The following is a 23463-nucleotide window of genomic DNA, read 5'->3' on the forward strand; positions in this document are numbered from 1 at the left end:
CTAATCTTGTTGGTAGTGCATCAGAATGAACATTCATTTAAACATGAATGAGATGAAAACTACAAATGCAACTCTGGACTGAAATGGTGCCTTAAAGGACTTAGGCTTGGGTTTATCAATTATGATATATTTAACTTGTCAGTTTCTTTGCTGAGGTCTGAGGATGTTGCAACACCAGAGAATATTTTTAAGAATAGAGTTCATTAACAACAAGACCAGAATAGCCTCATAGTCAGGCTGATTCTTAGTTCGTTATTCAGTCTGTTCATGTTAGCCGTATCTGTCCTGCAGACATCATTATCAGTCAATACAGAAGCTGCGGTAGCGGTTGCTAGGACCAGCTAACTAACGTTTGTCATATCAATCAAAAAAATGTGTTGAGTAGACTTTATGGCACAGAGGAATAAGATGTATCAGGTTTTAGATACACAAACAATACTTAATAAAAATCAGTTCTTTGTTGGTCTCGGTGACAATAACTAAAAGTATTAGTAAAGTTGTTTCCTTTGCTGGGCAATGTCACGGCATCCCTAGATCCCAGTGAGTACACAAACTCTAAAGGGTGGCTAAAACTGGAACAAATAATAATTATTAGTAAGAATTAGATAGTAAAATGGTTAAAAATGTACATGTTGTTATTCAAAAGTTATAATTTATTTGACGAAATCATTTTTAAAAACTATTTTACGATTCTAATCTTACAGAAACTGAAAATTGAGTATCAACATAGCATATCCTATCCAAAAAGTAGGAGGTTGAGACTCCAAAAGAATGTGCTCTGCCCTATATTTAATGATTTCTTTCCATGACACTTGCTGTTTCTGCACCTTTGACAGTTCATACCAGCATCATCCTCATTTTGCCTTTTTCCTTTTTGCCTTCATTTTTTATTGTCTGTCTATCTATCTATCTATCTAGGTCTTACTTTTGTTTCATCTCTGCCTCTGTGTCTGTGCGGGTTTACCATGCTCCTCTAATTGTTTTCTCATCTCACTCTCCGGGGATGTGTAGGCATGGCCTTATTATCCCGGCTGATCGATGTGATTTATAGGTTTAGGGAGTAAGACATTCAATCTCCTGGGGATAAACCGAAGAAATCAATCACACACACTCTGTGCTGTGTGTGTGGGCCAATCCAGACCTGAAAACTACTTTCTCCAAAGACCATCATGGAAGCAGTAGCACTCTTCAAATCTAGCTTCTGTTCTTTTTTCTCCCAAATACTCAATTTAATTTTTATGCCAGCATAGGGCTTTGTGCGTATGCTAAAAATATACACTATCTTGATGTTATTCAGCTAAAACACCTGGAAACACATTTTTCTCACAAGTTGCTATTTTGTGTCTTTCACTATAGTTACGCTGATTAATTTGTTTATGCCATTGCACTGTGCAGTAATTTGCCATGATGCAGATGGCCTCCTTGTTAACGTAATCACGCTGGCCCTCATGAGGACAGCAGGAAATCATATAGCTGTGGAGATAATTCCCACTAAGATTGTAATTGCTGCCATTTTTTTCCCAAAGATTTTTAATGGCATTCATCTTCATTAAAGAAGAAACAGCAAGTTGCATCACATATGATTCAGGCCTAGATTGAATGTAAACTTGCAGCTTGTTTTTTATTGATCCTATACATGACTCAGGCTGGCTGATAAAGGCTTAGGGGCAATAAAAACCCTTTAAACACTGTATTCGATTAAAGTTAATCTGATTTGTTAAAATCTCTCCCTTATCCTTGATGATGGATCACACTGTACACCTGCCAGAGAGATGTGTGACGTCAAATCAACATACGGCAAGCTGTGTTAGTCGCAGTGTGACTTCCACAGGATCGATACCATCCAGTTTAGCATTCAGAATAAGGCTTTGGGCTAAACAGAAGAAGTGTTACACGTGTAAAAGACTGTGGATCATCTCCATCCAGCAGCTTCCTTTAGCACTAGCCTTAAGCTAATGCCATCGACAACTGGTATTAGCAAAGTTGTGAGACAGGTTACTGCTAGTTAACTGTCTTTTGACTGTGTTTTTTGGCTTTAATTTGAAATAGAACATTGTGCTTTAAAGTCATCAACAGGCTGTTGTTTATATAAGGGATTTTCATTATAGGAACTAACCCATGACTGAGACTTTAATTCAATTCAGTTCAATTTTATTTATATAGCGCCAATTCATAACAGAAGTTATCTCATTGCACTTTTCCTATAGAGCAGGTCTAGACCGTACTCTTTATAATATTAATTACAGAGACCCAACAAATCCCACCATGAGCAAGCACTTGGCGACAGTGGCATGGAAAAAATTCTTTGGACAGAACCAGAGTCAATGGGGGGCGGACATCCGCCACTGCCGTGAGAGACAGAGAGAGAGAGTGACAGAGAGAGAGAGAGAGAGAGAGAGAGAGTGGTTTTGGGGGAGAGGGAGGCACAATGCAAATACCACCTTTTTTTTTTAAATAGTAGAATAGTAATTGTAGTATTAATATTAATAAATTAGTAATAATAGGAATGACAGCTATAGGAAAAATAATGTCAGCATCAGTAACAGAGCCAATACCAACAAGTGTAGCAGCTGCCGCCGAGCAGGAACACGGGGGCAGCAGGTGGCCCACCACAGATCCAGACTCTGCAGCTCCGGAGGCAGAAATAACTGCTGAAAGCGACAGAAGGAGAGAGGAGAGAAACGAGAAAGCACAAAACTACGGAAGAGAGAAGATGTTGAGTTAGTAACATGCATTAATGGGATAAAAATGTACACAGATGGAGAGGGAGAGAAGGAGAGAGGAAAGAGGTGCATCATGGGAAGTCTCTCGACAGTCTAGGCCTATAGCAGCATAACTAAGGGATGGTTCAGGGCTCACCTGAGCCAGCCCTAACTATAAGCTTTATCAAAGAGGAAAGTCTTTACATGGCCAAAACTTTAAAGCTCCTATAATCAAGATTTATATATTAACAATGCAGCTCCTCTCGGCTTTACGGAGCTTTTAGAGCAACTTTCATCTCATTGTTCTGGTTTTATCAGCCCACAGGTTATGTCATTTTTGATGCAAAGTTGACATTGTTTGTCTTTGTTATGACAATTTGACATGAAACTAAGACAACAATATGAGCAGGGAAAATATTCAATGTCAAAACCAAACCAACCACATTTGACATTTGATTTCGGGATGAACGGTCTCTTTAAGCTGCACTTGGACTTTTTCATCGGATACTTGACCTCACTTGAGGTAAACCTTCACTTAGACTCTGACTTAGAGACTTGAGCTTTGACTCTGACTTTGATTTGGTGACGTATGAACATCTCTGGCTTTATGCGACACCAGTCGCTGAGCTCATCGGAAACACTCCTCAGCCTGCGGGGACACAACCGGTTTACTATCGCTGGATGATTTTTATCTGTTTTCCAATGACTCAGTAACTTCAATTAACTCCAATTAGACTTGTTTAAGGACAATTAATCATTAATTAACCAAGGGAGGAGGGTGGTAAATATTTATTTATTCATCATACATATTTCTTGTTTTTCTCATGATTATTTTATGAGCCATTTTTTTTATAATGTGTGGTCATGTGTGCAGCATTTTAATGTAACGGGATGGTGTCCCTGATTGCACATTCATCATGGATGTTAGACCATAATCTTTTATCCCTGCTTCAGACAGTCTGTTGATAAAATCCAGTGGAGAGCATAGACCACAAAGTTAATAGACTATCACTCCTCCTAAAAAGAACTGATTGTACTATTCAGGAGGGTCACATACACAGTGAGAGGGGTCGCAACAAAAGCGAGAGCAAAAGAAAAACTGGGGAAAAGTGAGTGAAGTGAAAGAGTGTATTTTGAGTCCTGCGGGTTATTCAGGGCCTTTCTGCTACAATTGCCGTCTCTAAACATTCATGAGCCATAGAGAGAGTGAGGGAGGGAGAGAGAGGCAGAGTAGGGGAGGCAGAGAAACGATGGGAATGGATGGAGCAATAGCACAGCGCTCAGACACAAGAGGGAGAGCTGGAGAGGCAGCTGCTGTGTGAGCTCGTCCACAACGCTTTGAGCAGGTATAGTGAGCACAGGCAACAGAGGGCGAGGTGGAGAGAGAGTGCAGGAGGAAAAGGAGGGAGGGAGGGACTAAGTCTGTCTTTTCACCTGAAGATTACTTTGTCTCACACTTCTCTTACCCTGAGTGCTGGAAGGAGCAGTGACAAAGGAGCTGAGTTCATCAGGAGTTGCCAGCTCTTGCTCTCTTGCCTTTTTTTTTTCTCTCTTCTACACGGGGGTCAGCTGGACTTCTCTGCAAAAACCCCGTTGATCAGCCTCCACTGGAAAGACTGAGAAATAGAAACTGGCACGTCAAGGAGAGAAAAAGTGAGAACACTGCAGTACATGGCACTGGCTGCAAAGGAAGAGAAGTTTCACTGAAAATCTACGACTGAGAGCTTTTAAAGGTAGAATTTGGATTTATTTGTGTAATATTTCTTTGTTAATATGCATCTGATAACACTGCATCACCTCAACTGGTTGTAACTGAATGCGACTACTTACATCTGGATGTAAAATCCCCATCACATATTGATTTGTTGCACATAATGATCAGAACAACCTGTTACAAGGTAAGTCTTTAAATGCTGCCTTTCAGTGCTGGCGGACTGTCTTCTATCTATGTATATGTGTTGTGTTTATCAATAAGCAATCATCATCATTTTTAGAGGAGCAGCAGCACTTATTTTACTTAAGTGAGCCACATGTGGGAAAATGGGTTACAACATTGTAAAGTAGAATAGAGTCATGAAAGGAGGAAGAAAACAGGTTGTGTTAAAAAGGTAATCTACAACAGAGCAGAGAATAAAGAGAAAAATCAGAAGAAGGAGAGATAGTGGGAGAAACAGGGGGAGTTAGAATGAGCAGGGAGGAGGTAGAGAAAGAAATACATGAGTGTGAATGAGAGTTGGACTGAGAAAGACAGATAGAGAGCGTAAAAGAGGAATAGGAGGAGGGGGGATGGAGGACTGGAGTGGCGGGGGCTTGCTGGCAGCCAACTCAGTAACCAAGGCAGCTGACATGAGGGAGAGCCAACAGGGGACAGTGGGATTTCTATTTTTCACCCTTGCCGAGATACGCCGGGGCTCTGCCAAGTCCCCTGCCTCATCCCCCACGGATAAAGATTTCATTGTGCGGCGCTGTGACCGAATTCATTAAGCATCTACATGTACTCTCCCCTGGCCGCACTTACTCTCTGACGCGCTCTATCTCTTTTTTTCCCCAAACTCCTCCGCTCCCACTCTCCGGCTGATACTCACTCTCTCCATCTGCTCCTCCTCCCCTCTCGCTTTCATTATAGTCTCAACTGGCCCTTTAATCAGCTCAACTCGCGCTGCATCAACAGTTGTATTTTGTTAAGCTCTGCAGTGAATAGTAAACACATATGCAATGATTCTTGAGGGAGGATTTCTATCAAGACTGGGTCTAAACCCAAAGTTTATCAACCTTGGTTTCGTGATGACACATGGGGTCGCTCTGTATGCAATGGGGGGGCCAAGGAAGATTTAATAGATGGAAACTTAGCAACTTTGCTGGCGTGTGTTGTGGGAATTTGGGAAATTTTAGGCCAGGAAAGAGTTGTGAAATGTTGACTTTTTGCAGTTTCAATGTCACAATGAAATTCTGTAAATGCAAAAGGAAAAACTAAATTGTCTATTTCGTTGTTTTGTTTTTTTCATTTCTTATTCAAATTTACATTATCTCCAGAATGACAACATTAAAGTGACTATAATAAATGATTTCATAATAACACTGAATCACATGACTACGTATATGTGAAAGGGTTCACTCGTAGTGACAAACCCAAAGACAAATATCAGTCTGCAGTGCCCCTCATCTCTATGGAGCTTTTTAGCATCTTTCAGCTTATTGTTTTGGTTTCACTGCCCACAACTTTACTGTTTTGGGCATCAACTTCTTTTCCAGCAGCAGCAGGCAGCTGTTTTCAGTGAAAAAGCTGCCCAGCACCAAACAGCAGACAGACAGTTAGTGACTAGCTGGTGAACATTGTGGATCACTTAGCAGCAAGAGATCCAGACATTTCCCTTGAGAGTTGGTGGTGACCAAATCAGAGCTAGAAGGAGAGTGAATGCTAATGTTACATTTCTGCTTGATGTGTAAATTAGCAGAATAAATTAATTAATTTAAATTTCCAAGTTTTAGGGATGCCTCTTGTTGAATTGCAAATTTCTACGCCAAATCGTTAAATGTCAGTAATGTAAATTTTTAAAGCTACATTTTGGAGATTTTGACGCCCCAAGTGGGAGTATCAAAAAAGACACTGTGGCGAACAACAAGGAACATCCCTCAACTTTTGGGTATAGTCCCTCAGAATTTATGTTCATTTCACAAAATTTTTATGAGACTGCATTGGGGGTATCTAATAAAAACTGACCTTACCACATACTTTAGGGATGCAAATCTCAAATTTGTTTCAAAAGAAATAACACTTCCTCTCGAAACATGATTTAAATACTTGGCAACATCCACATGCATACATTCATTTTAATGTTTTCTCACAGTTTTCTTTAAATAATCAGTTTATTTTAGAGGTCATGGTGAAAACAAAGGTACCATTACATTAGAGAAGGGAATGACTGAAGTTGGCGAAAGGTGGATTCAAATGGTTTTTGTATGTGTTCACTATATATATCATGCATTAGTCTTTTCATGCCTTTCTCCACATTGAAGACCAAGTCATCATCTCTTTAGGTAAAAGGCTGGTAAAAGGCTCCTTATTGTTTCCAAGATGTGAGACACTTTGCTTGTGGTGAAATCAATAGCCCAGTAAATTCTTAATTGAATGACTGCAGGGCCTGGAGCCTGATAGTGCTTTATGGGCTACCAGAAGGAGCCTTTGAGAGCACACGGAATAACAAGGACCCTGCCGGCATTGTTGTGGCCTGGAAACAACGTCAAGTCAATCAGCCAGGGCTGGCAGCGACAGCGGCGGTTGGAGTGTGTTAGCGCTTGTACACCTGCCATGTTACATTTGAGCAGAGGCTGGTGTCATATTACCTTCAATTGGCTTTTGTTTCTTTTGAAACACTTTTTTTTGGCTCATTTGATCATTATGCAGCACATTTTCCCAGTGTTACTCGACACCAGGGAGTGGTATCATGGATGTCATCATGGTGATCGAAGACAGAAAACCACCCTCAGGGTTGTCGGGAAATGGACACTGAGTATCAAAACAAGATGTAAGTTTTCTGTACACAAAACACCCTCATAGTATTTTGTAGCAGAGCGAATCCTTTTGTTGGAGCTGTAACTCATCTAGCCGAGCTGTTGATGGATTGACTGACCTCGGGGCTATTGTTACCACTTCAACAGAAGCAAAAGACTACAATGCATTCTTTTGGTCAATTTTCTGAGTGTCATGCTTGTTTCGCGCTGCAGAATCTCACCGATGACTTTGTTAACCAGTTTGTCCACAATGGAAAGTGTGTAGATGTTCTATAGTAGAAATTATATACTGAATTAGCATTCTTTTAAATTGAAATGAATGGAAGTCTTGATCATTTTGTGGATTGAACAGTATAACAAAAGCCAAATATTTAGTTTTACTCAGAAAATTGAAAATGAGCATAAAAACAGGTGGCTGGAAGCACACTGACAACCAACCTCCCCCAACAACCTCATCTTTGAGGGCAACTGCTCCAAAAAACTTAACTGAACTTAACTTTTGTGATTAAAGACATGTTGTCCAACCTTGTTCTGATGGAGCATATTTTGTCCCAAACTACAGCAAGGATTAGAAATATTAACAGTTTTAGTAAAATATGTCTGCACTTTAAAAAGATTCAAAGCCACAACCAGCACTACAAGTTAAAGAAGAGGCACAAGGTGGACAAATGGACTGAGGCAGCTAAAAATACAACTATAATTTAAACTGTCAGAACCAACACACCTAATACAACTCAACACAACCTTAAAGAACACCTACAGAAAGTAATATGTTCATTCCCATGGCATTCTGAGTTTTTAAATACAGGCAACACTTCCCCTTTTCTCTCGCAATAAAGTACAATAATGTTCATGTTCATGTGTGCATGGGCCATTGTTTGTGTGTTTGTTGAAACAAATTCCTCAATGCCCGAGTCTGATCATTCACCAGAAGATGCAGGTTTTCATTTCATTAAACTGCCCCTGCAATTCCCTCTAAACTCTGACAGTGAATTTTTCCATCCCCTCTTGGGCTGAAGAAAGCAATCATGTTTTCACTTCATTTTTTTCCAGGACTGACTCTCAGGTAATGGATCTATTGAAAATGATGCTTAAAGTAATAGACAGAAAAACGTCATCTCTGAAATTAATTTGAATTGATTCTCCCCAGTCTCTTTCCCCTTGCTCTGACAAGGTTTTGAGAGGGAAATTTCAAACATTCAAGGCCACATGTAAAAATCAATTTCTTAATTAAGCTGATCCGAGAGATGAACTGTCTCTCTCAGTAGTCCTCACTGTGGACAGGAGAGCAGTCGGAGCACATACCAAACTTGCCTTAACTGTTGCATGGTAACATACTGTAGAGCTCATTTGTGTTCACTGAACAGTTGGTGATTTTCAATAAAAGACAGCTCTGTTTATTAATTGGAGCATTTGTGAAGCACATAAAGTCCTCAAAAGATGATTGTCTTGATTTGTATGTACACACACTGCTCACTGAAATGATCAAGATGACAAATTACTTCTCAAAAAATGAGAAGGCGGTAAAGACAGTTTGATGCCATCTTGTTTGCTGTGAATCTTTAGAGCTGCCCCACAGTGCAGTGTGTGGACACGTCATCATCCAATGAAAAACAATAGTACTACGTACACGCCAGCCCAAACAACTGATGGTGGCTGTGTTTGTCAAAAGCTGCCAAAACTGGTATCAAACTGGAACAAAGCTAGGTTTTGCAATAGAATACAAGTAAGTTAGCAAGCCCATGTTAGCTAATGCAGCCTAGACTTGCCTTGAATATTCTAGCCTAATGTTATCTCCTCGAATGGACTCTTTTACATCTCTGGTTGTTTGAATATGAGGGAAGGTGTGTGGTCGTGATAGAATACAAATTAGGATAGGAGAAGAAAGCTTTTATGTTGTTGAAACAAACAGCAGTCAGACAAACAGAAATCCGTTCTAGTCTACCAACGTTAGCTTGACTGAGGTGGAACACACATGGACTGCTAACTTCCATGGTGTGTTTAAGTGTCTTTGGATGTCATTTTAACCATTTTTAGCTAATCATTAGCAGGCTACCTAGTTTGCACATGGGTAAACATTAATGCAATCAAATATCTCTTTAACATTACTTACATCATCATTAGTGGTTTCCAAGAAGAAAAGCACAAGACTCCTTTCTGTCTTTTTACCAGATATGCGTGGTCTTTTATGTCTAGGCTGTAGCAGGCAGACATCTTGGCATGGAAGTAATAAGGGAACATGATATCTTGTTACAAGATGGTGACCCAGTCTTTCCAAATAGAGTTGCTCACTGAGTACATACGGCAAAAAAATATTCAGGCAGCAGATTGTTTGGGCCAAATGTGTGGTTTTAACCTTTTTTTTTTCAATGGACCTAATTGACTGGCTCAAAAAACAAAGAGCAATTTTGGAGTGTCTTTAATACTCAGAAAACGTAAAAGTGCTGCTGTTTTGTAATGATGGTGCGTGGAAAAAATCGGTCACATGACCTGCAGTTCTGACTTTGGCCACTACTGCAAAATAATCACACAGGCCAGTTCTGGACCTCAGAGCTTGTGTGAGGGCAGTCCATGCAGTGCACTCTGCGATGGGATTGGAGGACTGACAGTAAACAGGATGATGTCAAACTGTCTTACTTCTGCCAATACAGGTGACCGAGTAGTTGAGGAGGATGCCCCCCCCCCCCGCACACACACACTGAAATGTCACCAGCTTAATTAATGTGCTCACTGTCAACCTGTTCAAACATCCTACCCACTCAGTTATCATAGTCTGGATTAGAGCGCTAGGAAAAACACCTAAAATATAAGCGCAAACTGTGATCCGCAATTACATCAAAAACAAACATCCCCTTTTTAATTTTTTAACAATCAATCTCCTAGGCATAGGCGGAAAATAAACAGCTAATCGACCTTCAGTGAAGGCCAAAATAATAATCACATTGCATAAGGAATACAGAGTGACCTTGGTCCTGGCAGACAGTGATTACGTTTTATTGGCCCAAAAATAGGAGCCCAATACTCACCGCTGTACTCTGGCTGAATAAAATGGAGCACGGTGGGGAATGAAATATAGTCTCTGGAGTCTGTGAGCTCCAGTCAACTTTTTCTCTCCTACAGCAATGGAGGGGATGAGCAGCCATAAATCTGACCCAGAGATCCATTAGGTTTTTGTGCTCTGCAGTATCAGGCTACTCTCTTTTTCTCACTCTGTCCACTGCTCTTTGGACTAATATTGTAAGTTGCCTGGCTTTACTGATTCAGGCTTAACTGCCAACTGAAGAACGCAGGGCCAGCCCACAGCTTATTTACCCGCTAGGCGATCTTGTTCCTTTTATACTCAGAATTGAATTGTTTGAAATTGAATGGGGGGTGTCTGTAAACATGCAAGATAAAGTGCATAAACACATCCTATGTGCCACATGTACCTATCCAAACCCAACATACGTAATTTAAAACAGACTCAATCTGAAAGGGATCCAAGGACCAACACCAACACTTGCAGCAGCATAATGCATCTCCAATTAACGAGCAGCCAGTATTTAACACATACCAGCAAATGTGACTAGCCTAAAATACAAAGCCTCTTTATTGACCTCTTACCGCCTACTTAAACTTTATTACCCCCCTCATTTTGACAACCAACTTGCCGTAACATCTCCACTCAAGTTGTACTACTAACTTTTTCGACATAGTTAAAGACACGTTGTACAACCTTGTTGGTCATGCATGTTTTGTCCTTAAGGAGGAAAAAATATAAGGATTCAAAATAACTACATTTTTGGCAAAAAAAAAACTTCTGCTACGAATTGACAAGCAGCTGAAGTCGAACAGTGTAGCAATAAATGCAATTTTTCTTACACTTCACAGCTTACACCATTTGTCTTGCGTTAAAATCTTTTTGTATGCGACTTCTACGCACCACGTGATCAGAGCTCATTGTGAATCCAGAAAAACCTGACCGATAGTGTTAATGAAATGTTGGCATACAGACCCGAGACCAGCAGCATTAGAATTGGCTATTTCCTGACCTAGTTAGACTGAATATAATTTTGACCCAGCCCGAAACAGGAACCAGGAGGTCATTTTTAGACCTCTACCCACACCATTCATGAAAATTGTTATTTTAATAATCGGAAATGTTTAGAATACTTTAATCAGCGATAAATATAGACAATCGCGCTGACTGGCTGACAATGGTTGTGATTTTTGGACAATACCAAATGCTCCTGCCTGGGAAAATTAGAGATGTTACAATAAAGAAAGAGATGACTGACTTATGAGCAAATTATGGCCATTTAAATGTATCATGTTGCTTTGTATTGATCAAAGGAATTCAGGATAAAAAGAATTTTGTTGCAGGAGCTCAGCAGTTATAAGTGAAAATGTAGAATTCGTTAAAAATGACCTTTTTTGTAGCGCTCTTCACAAAAGAAGCAATCAATTCTTCCTTGGCTCTGTATCTTCTCCTTTTCATGTCCAGGCTTGATGTGAAACCTGTTACTAGAGTGTTTGTGTGTCTGTGTGTGTGTATGTATTTTTTCTTTGTCTCTAACCTGTGAATACGTGTGTGTGTGTGTGTGTGTGTTTTGGGGGTGGGGTGTTTGCATCAGCACAGATTGCTCATGAAATATGACCTCTGGAAAAGTTTCCTGTACGTATTCTCCTCCTTGAACTCCAATCCATTATCTTCAGGTATCAAATTCATCCCAACAGGTGTAGTGTGCTAAATGATATGGGCGGTGGCAGACTGCCACAGATGCTGGGATGAAAGAGAAGCACGAGATCAAGTGCAGAGCAATGGCCCTCCTTATACACACATATACCCACATACCTTACACATTTCACAGGGGCCCTATACTGCAGTTATCACCCGCATCATCTGCAGCTGTGAGGAAAGTGAGAGCGTCACGCCATGACAGTCATCTGATGGAAGTTTAGTGAGGTTTCTTATGTTCTTTTTTTTCTGTCTTGCAGAAGATGTGACTCAAGCTTTGAAGACATATTGCATTGTAAGATACAGTTTGCTCTCTGATTGGCTGGAAAGCTTTTATCTGAGCTTACCTCAAGCATCATTTTTCTTCCATGTCCTGAAGCATCCGATCGATAAAGCAAGAGTCATGTAGACAAAGAAGACAAAATCAGAAAAGAGAAGTCACATCTGTTCCCTACTGTTTACTAAGACAGGCAAGAATTGCTAGTTGTTTGAGGTAAAAAAAATAAACCTTTGGCTACACTTTTTGCATTATAGTGCTGGAAATAAAAAAGTTTAGACTCATCCACTCCTGCCAAACTCTACTACACCTCTATCAAATAATACCTGATCACATCCTCCTTCAGACATAAATTCTGTAACATTGCTGAATTCATCTATGTGTCAAAGTAATGGCTTTTGGGCTTTTAAAGCAGCTGAAATCAATATTTTTATATTAATACTGCATCAAATGACAGTCTGTAATGTGAAAGGGGTCGCTTGTAGTGATGAACCCACAGACAATTATCATTTCTGCAGTTTTCCTTGGCTGTAAGGAGCTTTATAGCTTCTTTAAGCTCACTGTTTTGGTTTACTCTCACTGTTCTCATAGCTTTTTTCCCGGCCGCAGGCAGCTGATTTCAGATTTAAAAAACTCTAAAACCCCAATATACACTATCTGCCCAGCACCAAATGACCAAACCGACAAAGTTAGCGACTAGGTGGTGAACATGGGGAAGCATTTAGCAGCTAGAGAGACAAATAAGTCCCTAAAGAGTTGGTGGTGACCAAAAAAGAGCTAAAAAGGACAGTGAATATTGACTTTACATTTGTAGCCAGAAACACGACTCCAAATGAATGTTAATGTTGGTCCGTGTTGGCTAGATGTGTAAATGTGCAAATAATTGCTAACACGTTTACCCTATCAATCAAAAAAGGTGCTAAGATGTCAGTGTTGTGTTTACAGCTTGTTGCACTGCCAAAAATAAGTTAATGCAAGCTCAAGAGACAAAAAGATGTTTGTTGTTCCTTTTTGGTCATATTCTTTATATAAAGTTGGATATCATTATTCATACTGATCATTGATGTTCTGAACATTAATGTGGTTTTCCGAAGGTTTTGTTTCTTTTTAGCGCCAAAATATGAGGATAAAAATTCAATGAAAACACGCAGTGTTTAGGGGAACTTACTCAAACATGATGCTCAAACGTGTAACATTTCCAGCACATTTAAGAATCCTAAGTCTAAAATGGGATTCATTATGTTATTATGTTAATCTACATGTTCTCAGAGGTGATTGACGACATAAACATTAGACTGGTTATAAGGAAGATAAATATCAAGCTTAACAAATTAATGCATGACATTCAATCATAGTTTTCTTCAAGTACGAAATTTTCTCCTCAAGCTGAAATAGCTTTTGCTATTGGCAGAAATGGAATACAATATTTATAAGTATGTTTTCATTAGTGTATAACCACCTGAAAATAAGAACTGTTGTGATTTTGTTACCTTTGAATAAGCCGTTCTTATCCACAGAGGGAGCGGGTCTCCTTCCACGGAGGTCGCCATGTTGCACTGCCATGTTTCTACAGTAGCCCACAACAGACAAACCAATCACTGGCTCTAGATAGGGCCGTTCGTGTTTTTCGCGAGTTTCACGGTCATCATAGTTTCTCCTACATGCTTGGAAGGGGAGGGTTAGATGAGTGGTATTCAAATGGTTTCAAACTGCAATTTCACTGCTAGATGCCACTAAATCCTACACACTAAGATGAAATTACTTGTAAAGACATATTTTCTTGCAGTTGAATGATACATGTTGCTGAACCCCATTGAAAGAGCTCCAGTTAGAACCTATTACTTTGCTCATGCAAAGTCCCTGCCTTGTGTTCATAAACACTGTTTGATGGGGCCGACATCACTGACGGCTTGTTGCAGTGATGGGTGGGAGTGGCGAGGCAGGGACCTACCATTCCCCCCCTTTACACACAAACCCAGATGAGCCTTTTGATCTCACTCAACCCCAGTTCAAAAGAGATCCACCCCTCAACCACAGTGATAACCCCTGAAAACACTCACTTCAACACCTGTTCTCCCTCCCTTCCCTTTGAAATGACATTACCTATGTCCTCTTTTTCAGTTGAGGAGTGTTTAGGAGTAGATGAGACAGAATGGAAGCTGTAGAGGAGGAGTGAAGTGAAGTGAAATAACCACAGCAACAGTTATGATATCTAAAAATCATTGTTTCAACAGCATTTAAATGACTATATTTGTTGTCAGCTGGGCTTCATGTCATTTAAAGAAGTATTAAATGATTTTTTGGACACTTTGGGGAAGCAGAACAACCTGTATTCACAACACGAAATCACCTCATATGTTCGCTAACAGTTGCCTATTTCCACTCAACTGGACACAGAGAAACATTTGCATTTATTTGGAGTCTTGTTTCTGGCCACATAACGAATGTTAAGTACAATATTCACTCTTCTTCCAGCTCATTTTGCTCATCTTTGTGTTACTTTAAGCACTATTAATTGATTTCTTGTGCTCAACTATGTTCACCAGCTAGTCGCTAACTTTGTTTGCTGTTTGGTGCTGGACAGGTAGCGGGTGGGTTTATCAGAGCTTTTGTTTTGTCATGGTAGCAGTAACAAGCTGCTGTAGTGGCCTAGTTTTAACCTAGGCGTTTAGACGTTTTTTGACGTGTAAATTACCAAATCAGTGCTTACTGGTTTACGTTTCATATCCAAGAGTACAGCTCCCAAAAAATTAATTGCATAAATATATCATTGCTAGTTAATGGCGCAATGTCAGTCGAGGACACAAGCACAATCCCTTCTTAACTTCAGTGGCGAGCTCTTGTGGCCATATGTTTGAGTTAGAGCCTGTCTTGTACAACAACCTACCCCGCCTTGTCAAGTGGGCCCTAGGATCCATGTTTGCAATCACTTCAATTCTTAAATCCTACCTTTAAATATTTGAAGAGCCAGACATCGAATTAAGAACAAGGAGAAGAGAGGCTGCACAGAGTACATGCAAGAATAGGAATGCATTCATAATGAATGCGTCTCAGTTCCCACTCTTGATTTATTTCAAGGCAAATGAGCATAGCAAGTGAAATTAACTTGTTTTACACACTTAACATGTGATGCGAATGGCAAATGTTTTTCCTGAGTTAGGAATGCAAGGACTTGCATCTGATTATTATTTAAAGGGAAATACACTTTTTCTTTGTCAGATATAAAATTGAGAAGTTCAGACATTCCAGGTGTGAATTTTATTCCTTTATTTTTTAGGGAAACATACTTCCCCTCTTCCTGGCTTGTGTATGTCAACTTCAGTTTGTCATTTCTGACATTTCCCAGAATATGTTTTTGAAAAGTGCCAGACAACATGCTGTATGCAGCTGTGGGTTACGTGTGAGCAACAGTCAAGAAAAAATGGGAGTCATGCAGTGTGTCCATGTCCTGTAGCTGTATGGCATCATGGTCTACTGAACCCACTGTTGTTTGAAAAATTGGTCTCTGTCTTACAATGGATTTTTCTCTGTATGAAGCTTCAGATGGCTGAAAATGTTGTCTTGCTATCAGACGTCACTGTGGTTGGGATATTTTTATGGATCACATCACCAACACAGATATCTACATGAGAAAAGAAATACACCACCAAACAAGAGAGATTTAAGGGTTTTAGGATGGACCTTTTCTGTAGATGACAACATACAGTACTATTTCAAAGATTAGATATAATTTGGGAAATCGCTGCAGGCAGAGAACCCACTGGGTAGGTTTATGGTTTAAGATTCTGAACTACACTTCAACAAAACACTCAATCCCTTCGTTTTCATTCTCTGGTGGGCAAACCAACCAAAAACTGCAAAAATAATAATAATTTTCCCTTTTTTTTGTTGTTAGTTTGTTTTGTAATGGGAATTGGAAGCACACATAATCATGAGAGAACCTGTATTTGAAACAGCAGGACAAACCTTCAGAGTCATGTTTCATTTGCTTAGAGGACACTCTAATCTGTCAATTCAACACCGACAGCTTTACACATTTGGTGTTGCCGGATGGATTTGTTTTTATGGCTGAATGTTTATTAGAGCAACTGAAGTAAATGACTTCTCTTGAGGAAAATGCTACAGCACAGTTTATTCCCTGTTCCTACAATTACACAGCTCCATATAGTGCAACACTTAACAACACTCACTACACTTTTTTTGTTTACTACAGTTTTGAAATCATAATTTGCAAGTTTACAGTGTTGTGTTCTGCCTTGTAAGAAAATTATGATTAGTATTCAAACAGAAGGAGAGAGGGTGTGTGTGATTCTGTTTGTAGACCATCTGAATGTGCCAAGCTGAAATGAGTGAGCTGAAACAAAAGTCAGAGCATTGATATAGTGAGTAAGAAAGAGAAAGTGAGACAGAGACAGATGTATGTAAACAAAGCAGGCAGAGAAAAGGCGAGGTGGAAGCCTGCTGAGTGTTGGACTCTGGATTTGTCTCCTCAGCTGCTGGCTAAGTCTGTCATCTGTTCAACGGCTGAATCAACATCTGGTGAAACCCGCATAAACACAGCTCTCTGAGCCACCGATGGAGAGGCAGTGAGGGAGAGAGAGAAGCTTATACACTGGACTGGGTGTCACAATTGTAATACACCTACAGAGAAAAAAAACACGAGAAGCAGAAGCCAGAGATACAGCATTTTAAGCACATCTGTAGTCAATTCTGTTGGAAGTAATGCATTAGAAAGCAGGTTCCCTACTGTAATCACATTACTGTTTACTGTAATAGAGTAATGCTGGATATTAAAGTTCTAATTTTAGTCATCACATCACATTTACTGATCTTATCAACAGGTCATGACTCATATTACATATGCAGTATTAAAAATAATTCTGAAATATCATACCTTTTTAAGTCTATATTTATTTAGTTTGCCCTGCTCCTGCATTACAACAAAGGGAGAACATAGGTAGAGGATGCATGCAAGAAAGACGAGAGGCAGTGAGATGAGAAAGAGATCCGACATGACAGAGGAGGAGGAAGAAGCTTTTTAATAGCCAGAGGAACATATTTAGTTTAGCTTGTCATCTGGCAAAGCTCAATAGGCATTTTAGGCATTTCCAGGAGGTTAGGGTAGGTTAGGGTGTGGTGAGTGGAACCAAATTACTTTGCAGGCAATTAGTTAAACCTTGATCAAACCAAAACTTTAGACTGCACGGCTCATTTATTTGAGTCTGAACACCAGTTTAAAGGTGCACCCTTCCTCAGAACAAACATGGCACTGTGTTTAAAAAATGCAAGGGTCTGCATTGGTGTGCGTGTGTTTGCTACAGGTGCTGGTTAGAAGATGAAATATGGAAGGCCAATCTGAGTAATATATCCATAAGTTTGAAGGTTTGTTAAACACTTAACAGCAATTTATAATAGGAAGGATTTTACAACTCTGCAAAGTTATCATAGTGACGATCATTTTCTCTTCCTCCTTGACAATCATGAAGTAACGGTACAATTCCGCCGTTTGCGTTATAAAGTTATATACCAGAAATGTGTGCTTGTATGTATTTGATTGGCCAATGTGGTGTGTTGCCGGACAACGTTGCATTGTGTTGTGGCCAGGTTGAATTAGCAACCAAAGCCCGCTGTGTCTTTATCGCGGCTGCGTCAACACGGTAGTCTCATTGAAATGAGAGGGGCTACAATCAATTTTCATAGTGCTAATGTCAGTCTTAACCCTGATTGTCGGCTTTCACACTAACCGTTGTACTAATCTTTGGTACGTTTACATAATGCTTTCCTTATCAGAGTGCCAACCATATTAACAGAAAACAATGTTGAGCTATGCAGGATTCTCATAAAAAATTGGAAGTACAGAACCCCCAAATAAACAACTAAAAGCAGAGATCTACGTACGTTCCAAGTGATTTTTTGTTTTTTAATTTGATTTAGGTCTCGCATTAGGACTAAACTGCATCTCCCATCTCAATTGCTTCTCTCAGAGTTGAATAAGACTAAATTGACTCATAAAATAACAAGATTCTCAAATGTTCATCCAGTTTGAGAGAGAAGGTGGGATTGACCTCTATCAGGAAGCATTGATTGCTTTTTCTTCCTTGCATTACTTCATCGATGTCACTATAAAACAGTATGGCAATTTGCATGCATACTCTATATTGTAATTCAGCAACTGATGTAAAATGATAGATGACAGAACTTAAATTCAGTTAATAACAATTTTTAGTCTCACTGGCTGTAGTTAGGTTGATTACAGAAGGTGATGAACTCGTATTTTACACTTCAGTCAGCATCACTTTAGTCAAAGAAAACTCTGTTCTGGGACCTGGGAGTAGCAAACCCCCCCCCCATAGGGTAAAGAACAGAGCAGGCGTAAATGACAACAGAAAGGACATTTATTAAGTCAGACATAGCATGAAAAGGAGGAGATGTGGTGGAGGCAGGTTGCAAAGTGGCTTGCAGAGGAAGTAGCTAGGGTAGGCAGGCTAAAGCAGCTTAAATAAGGCGCCCTGTGTGAGATTTTCCAATTGGGTACATAGAAGGGAATCAGCTGAGCCAGCTGATGTGGGCTGGCTTTGAGCTCAGCAGCTGTCAGCTGATGTAGCTGGGATTGTGAGCTGAGCCTGACTTTGTGGCCTGCCTGAACTAAAGCTATGCTCAATTTTCGGCAGCAGCAACAGTGGTTTGGAATAAATAAAAGAACTGTATAGTTAGCATAAAAGGCGAAGAAAACATCGCTATCTACAGAAACTAAATCTTCATCAACAAGAAATTCAAGAGAAAGGATGCCACAGTGCCTCCAACACTGTTTGATAAGTGATCGTTGGAAAGAACGCTGCAGAAACAGTGATGGCAACATAACACCACAGATGGCGCCAAAGTTAACTAAAAACAATTCACAGATTACCACTTTAAATGATGTGTTTCAGTCAGCCATCACGGGCCATCCTCAATGCATCAAGCTGTCGTTCTATTTCTGGGCAGTGGGAGAGAGATGTCCTATATCAGTGCCTGTTCAAGCTCGCTTTATGGGAGACCTCCTCCTCTTGCAGTTCAAGTCAATTGTCAACATGATTTATGGAGATGTGAGCTATCTCTAGACTGGCTCCTCAATCTTCCACTGATGAATTGGTACCATCGGCCCATGTAACCGTCGTTTGTTTTCTTCACTGGCCAATTTCCATCCACGCTAACAAATTAAACCTGCCATGTTTTTGAGGAAGCAATTTTTTTCTCCCTTCTCCTTTTTCCATACATGACCTGCTCAACAATTACCAGAGATGTGTGATTGACACCAAGGACTGAACTTCACAGAACAGTTTGCCACATCTTTTTTTCCTCCTCCAAGCCTCTGATATGAGTAATATCCAGATTTTTAATGGAGGTATAGTGTCATAACATTTAATGGTTAGGAACTTGGTTTGGATGACATGTTCTTTGAGGACATTTATCGGACTTCACACAGCTCCCTCTGAGACACTGAAGGCTTTATACAACTTTATACGAGTCTCACATCTCTCAAAGACACGCACCACTTATTGCCCCAATCATCTCGTATATCTCACCAACACCAATACAACTTGATTAATGTGACTGGTTTTTATGAGCGGGAAAAAAAGTTCTGCAAATTACAGAGACAATTATAATACCACAGGAAACTCTTCGAAAAACAATGGAAAGCTCCTGCAATCGACATAAGCGGTGGTAACTTTTTAATGTTTGGCTATTTAAGTTTATAATTGACTCCTCTCCACCCCCACTAAAAGGAAATGAGGGTCCAGTGAGCAATCAGCCATATCTTTATCCAGTAACTGTTGCCCTGCTGTGCCCTGACCTGCCGGCCTGCAGAAAAAGGGAAATTAACTGCCAGCAAGGTGGCTGAAAGGTAGGATAAAACTGAAAAGGCAGCAGGTTTCGTGCATGCAACAGCCAGTATGTCCATACAGCCTGTGAAAGTGTCACCGATCAAAATCTCCAAATGTCATCAACATACTTAAAATGTCAGTACAGCTAAAAGGTTGTAATGCAGAACCTCATCAACAACTTGAAGTATTCTTCAAGTACATGCAATATGATTTCATATGAATCAGAAATCAGAATCAGATCAGAATCAGAAATACTTTATTGATCCCCGAGGGGGTCTTTTGTTCCACGCAGCTCACTATCACATCAGTGCACACAGGAATAGAAGTACTAAGCAAAAAATATAATACACTATAATACAGGTCAGAAAATAAATTAAGTACCAAGTGGGTATAAGTATAAAATTAAAATAAGTGGGTTTACCGGTTGATGATAATAATATGGTATAAAGTAATAGTGCATGAACTGCCAAGTTAAGCTTATTAAGATTATAATGAGACGGAGGATATTGCACAGCAGTAATAGAAGTATGAATAAATATCAATAAATAGGGAATTTTAAACTGAAAAGAGTATATTGCACCGGAGTATTAACACAGAATATTGCACAATTATGTCAAGTATTGCAGAGATGTTAATGATCTAATGTCCAGTTTAATGACCTAGGGTCATACAGACTGACACTTAGAGGGAGGAGTTAAAAAGTTTGATGGCCACAGGCAGGAATGACTTCCTGTGGCGCTCTGTGGTGCATTGTGGGGGGATGAGTCTTCCGCTGAAGGTGCTCCTTTGTTTGACCAGCACGTCATGGAGCGGGTGGGAGACACTGTCCAAGATGGCATGTAGTTTGGCCAGCATCCTCCTCTCTGACACCACCGCCAGAGAGTCCAGCTCCACCCCCACAATGTCACCGGCCTTACGGATCAGTTTGTTAGCGTCCGCTACCCTCAACCTGCTGCCCCAGCATGCAACAGCATACAGGATAGCACTGGCCACCACAGACTCATAAAACATCCTCAGCATTGTCCGGCAGATGTTGAAGGACCTCAGTCTCCTCAGAAAATGTAATCCTATAAAGAGCTTGAGTGTTCGTAGCCCAGTCCAGTTTATTGTCCATGTGTACTCCCAGGTACTTGTAATCCTCTACAATGTCCACACTGACCCCCTGGATGGAAACCGGGGTCACTGGTGCCTTGGCCCTTCGTAGGTCTACAACCAGCTCCTTAGACTTTGTCGCGTTGAGCTGCAGATGGTTCTGCCCACACCATGAGACACCACAGCCCTGTACTCAGTTATGACGCTCACTTTAAAATCAAAGCATTTTGTTAACAAGACTAAGAGTCCAGTGCCACACTAGCAGCTCTGTGAGGCTGTACATCGGCACAATGTTGCTTTGAGCTAAATGCTAACATAATCATGCTAACATGCTCACATTTCATGGCAATCCACCCAATAGAAATTTAACTCTAAACCACAAATGTCAACCTCATGGTGGCACTAGAGGAAAGGTTGAGGGATCACCACAGTGTTTAGGATTCATCCTGTGGGCACCATGAATATCTGTATCAAATTTCATGGTAATCCACCAAATATTATGGAAGCCCTGAGAGGCAAATGAAATAACAATTCTGGTGATCAATTTTCTAAGTCTCTAAATTGTTTTCTCTCCTGTGTTTATGACTTAAGAATAGGTGAAAAAAGATTTTGCCAGGATAATCTTTCTAAGTTCATTAATTTTATTTTATTTTTGCATGTCAAACAGGTGGAAAAAAGTTTTGAAAGGTGAAAAAAGTTTGTTTTTCCATCAGCTTTGAGCACCACAAGTCGAGTGCCATCTAGTTCCATTATATTCCAGAGAAGGCACACATCTCTACAGTCGATATCTCCAAAAGTCATACCAAAACAATCTAGATGGGTAAATAGCACTACAGGTAAGAGGAAAAATATGTATTTTTGATTTGGGGGTGAATTTTCCTTTTAAACAAGCATGCATTAAAGGTCCAGTGTGTAACATTTAAGAGGAACTATTGGCAGAAATGGAATATAACATTTAAGTATGTTTTCATTAGTGTATAATCGCCTGAAAATAAGAAGGGTGATGCGAGTGGTATTCAAATGGTTGCAAACTGAAATTTCACCACTAGATGCCACTAAATCCTACATACTGTACCTTTATATTATTTTATTATACAATATTTATATTTGAGAATTTGGTTTGAAATGATCAAATCATGAAAGATAATAAAACTGACAAAAAAGCTAAATATTCACTTTCCTGCAAGAAGCATATTTTAAAAGCAACATCCCTTGATCTGCCAGAAACAATGCCAGATTCTTGTGAGGCCAACACGGCAAAGAGAATTATTGAGAAGGACGTGTTTGGTAGGAATGAAAAGTAATCCCACTGTTCATGACTCTGACATTAATATGAGTTAATATCCACCAGCAAATTGATTGTCAAAATGAAACAACAAGATGCTGGTTGTCAAAATTCCTAGTTATTTGGTATATTTCCACTGAGCATTTAGAAACTGGAGGAATTAAAAAAGCTGTGGAGCACTGAAAGAAAAGTAATCGGGCTAAAAACAGCAGCAATGGTGATTCATGGTAGCTGTGGATTTCGGGAGACGGGAAGAAAAGCGTTAGGCTTTTAAGACTCTTCATCACCCCCCCCCCTTCTTTTTTTCCACTTCCGCACAACACAAAACAACACAAAACGCACACAAAGGCATGCACGTCACACTCTGGAGTATCACCACATATATTGCCAGCTGAGAGAGATGGATGGGGCAGCAGTGGTTCCTGATTTAGTCCGTACAATGAGGCTGAGTGATTTTCTCTGTGGAGCATGTCTTGCCTCTCTTAACTCTGCGAGGGGGAACTCGTCTCCCCGACCAACCAACCCCACCCCACCCCACCCCCCCACCCCACCCCCGCCGTGCTGTTCAGAAGATTGCCTCCCTTTTCCTGTTGTGATTTGGGTGATAACTGCTAATGGATGGAGCCCTGGGCACATTTAGGAGGAGAAATGTTGTTGAATCTTGCTTTGACTCTGTAATAAGATGGGAATGCTGGAAAACATGTTAACCTGGTGCTAAATGGTCTGTATCATATATTTTTGTCTTTTTGCACATTAGCAGGCCAGCATCAATTTTATCAATTGTATGTTAGATTATAAACTATAATGGATTTTTCTCCACCCATTCAATGCTCAAGACCTTGGAGGAAGTCAAATAAAGTAATGTTCTCCTTCTTCACATGTTTCTGTACAAAACCCTTAAACAACAGCTCAGCAAGGGGAAACTAAAGCTGTATCATCATAAACTCATATACGCAGGCACAAACACAAACACATGTGAACAAAGACTGGTGTGCCTGCACAGCCTGTACAGG

At 40.1% G+C, this 23463-nt stretch overlaps 1 protein-coding gene across 1 annotated transcript in view; it reads left to right on the forward strand.

Annotated features, from left to right (window-relative positions):
• Positions 1-4066: 4066 nt before the first annotated feature.
• LOC122866885 (cadherin-20-like) overlaps positions 4067-23463 on the forward strand; it is a 77829-nt gene continuing 58432 nt past the window's right edge. The window contains exon 1 of the mRNA XM_044177099.1: positions 4067-4435. The gene's annotated coding sequence lies outside the window, so the exon portion shown is untranslated. The remainder of the gene's footprint in view (positions 4436-23463) is intronic.

Source organism: Siniperca chuatsi, linkage group LG19 (assembly GCF_020085105.1).
Source record: "Siniperca chuatsi isolate FFG_IHB_CAS linkage group LG19, ASM2008510v1, whole genome shotgun sequence".
Classification (NCBI taxonomy): domain Eukaryota; kingdom Metazoa; phylum Chordata; class Actinopteri; order Centrarchiformes; family Sinipercidae; genus Siniperca; species Siniperca chuatsi.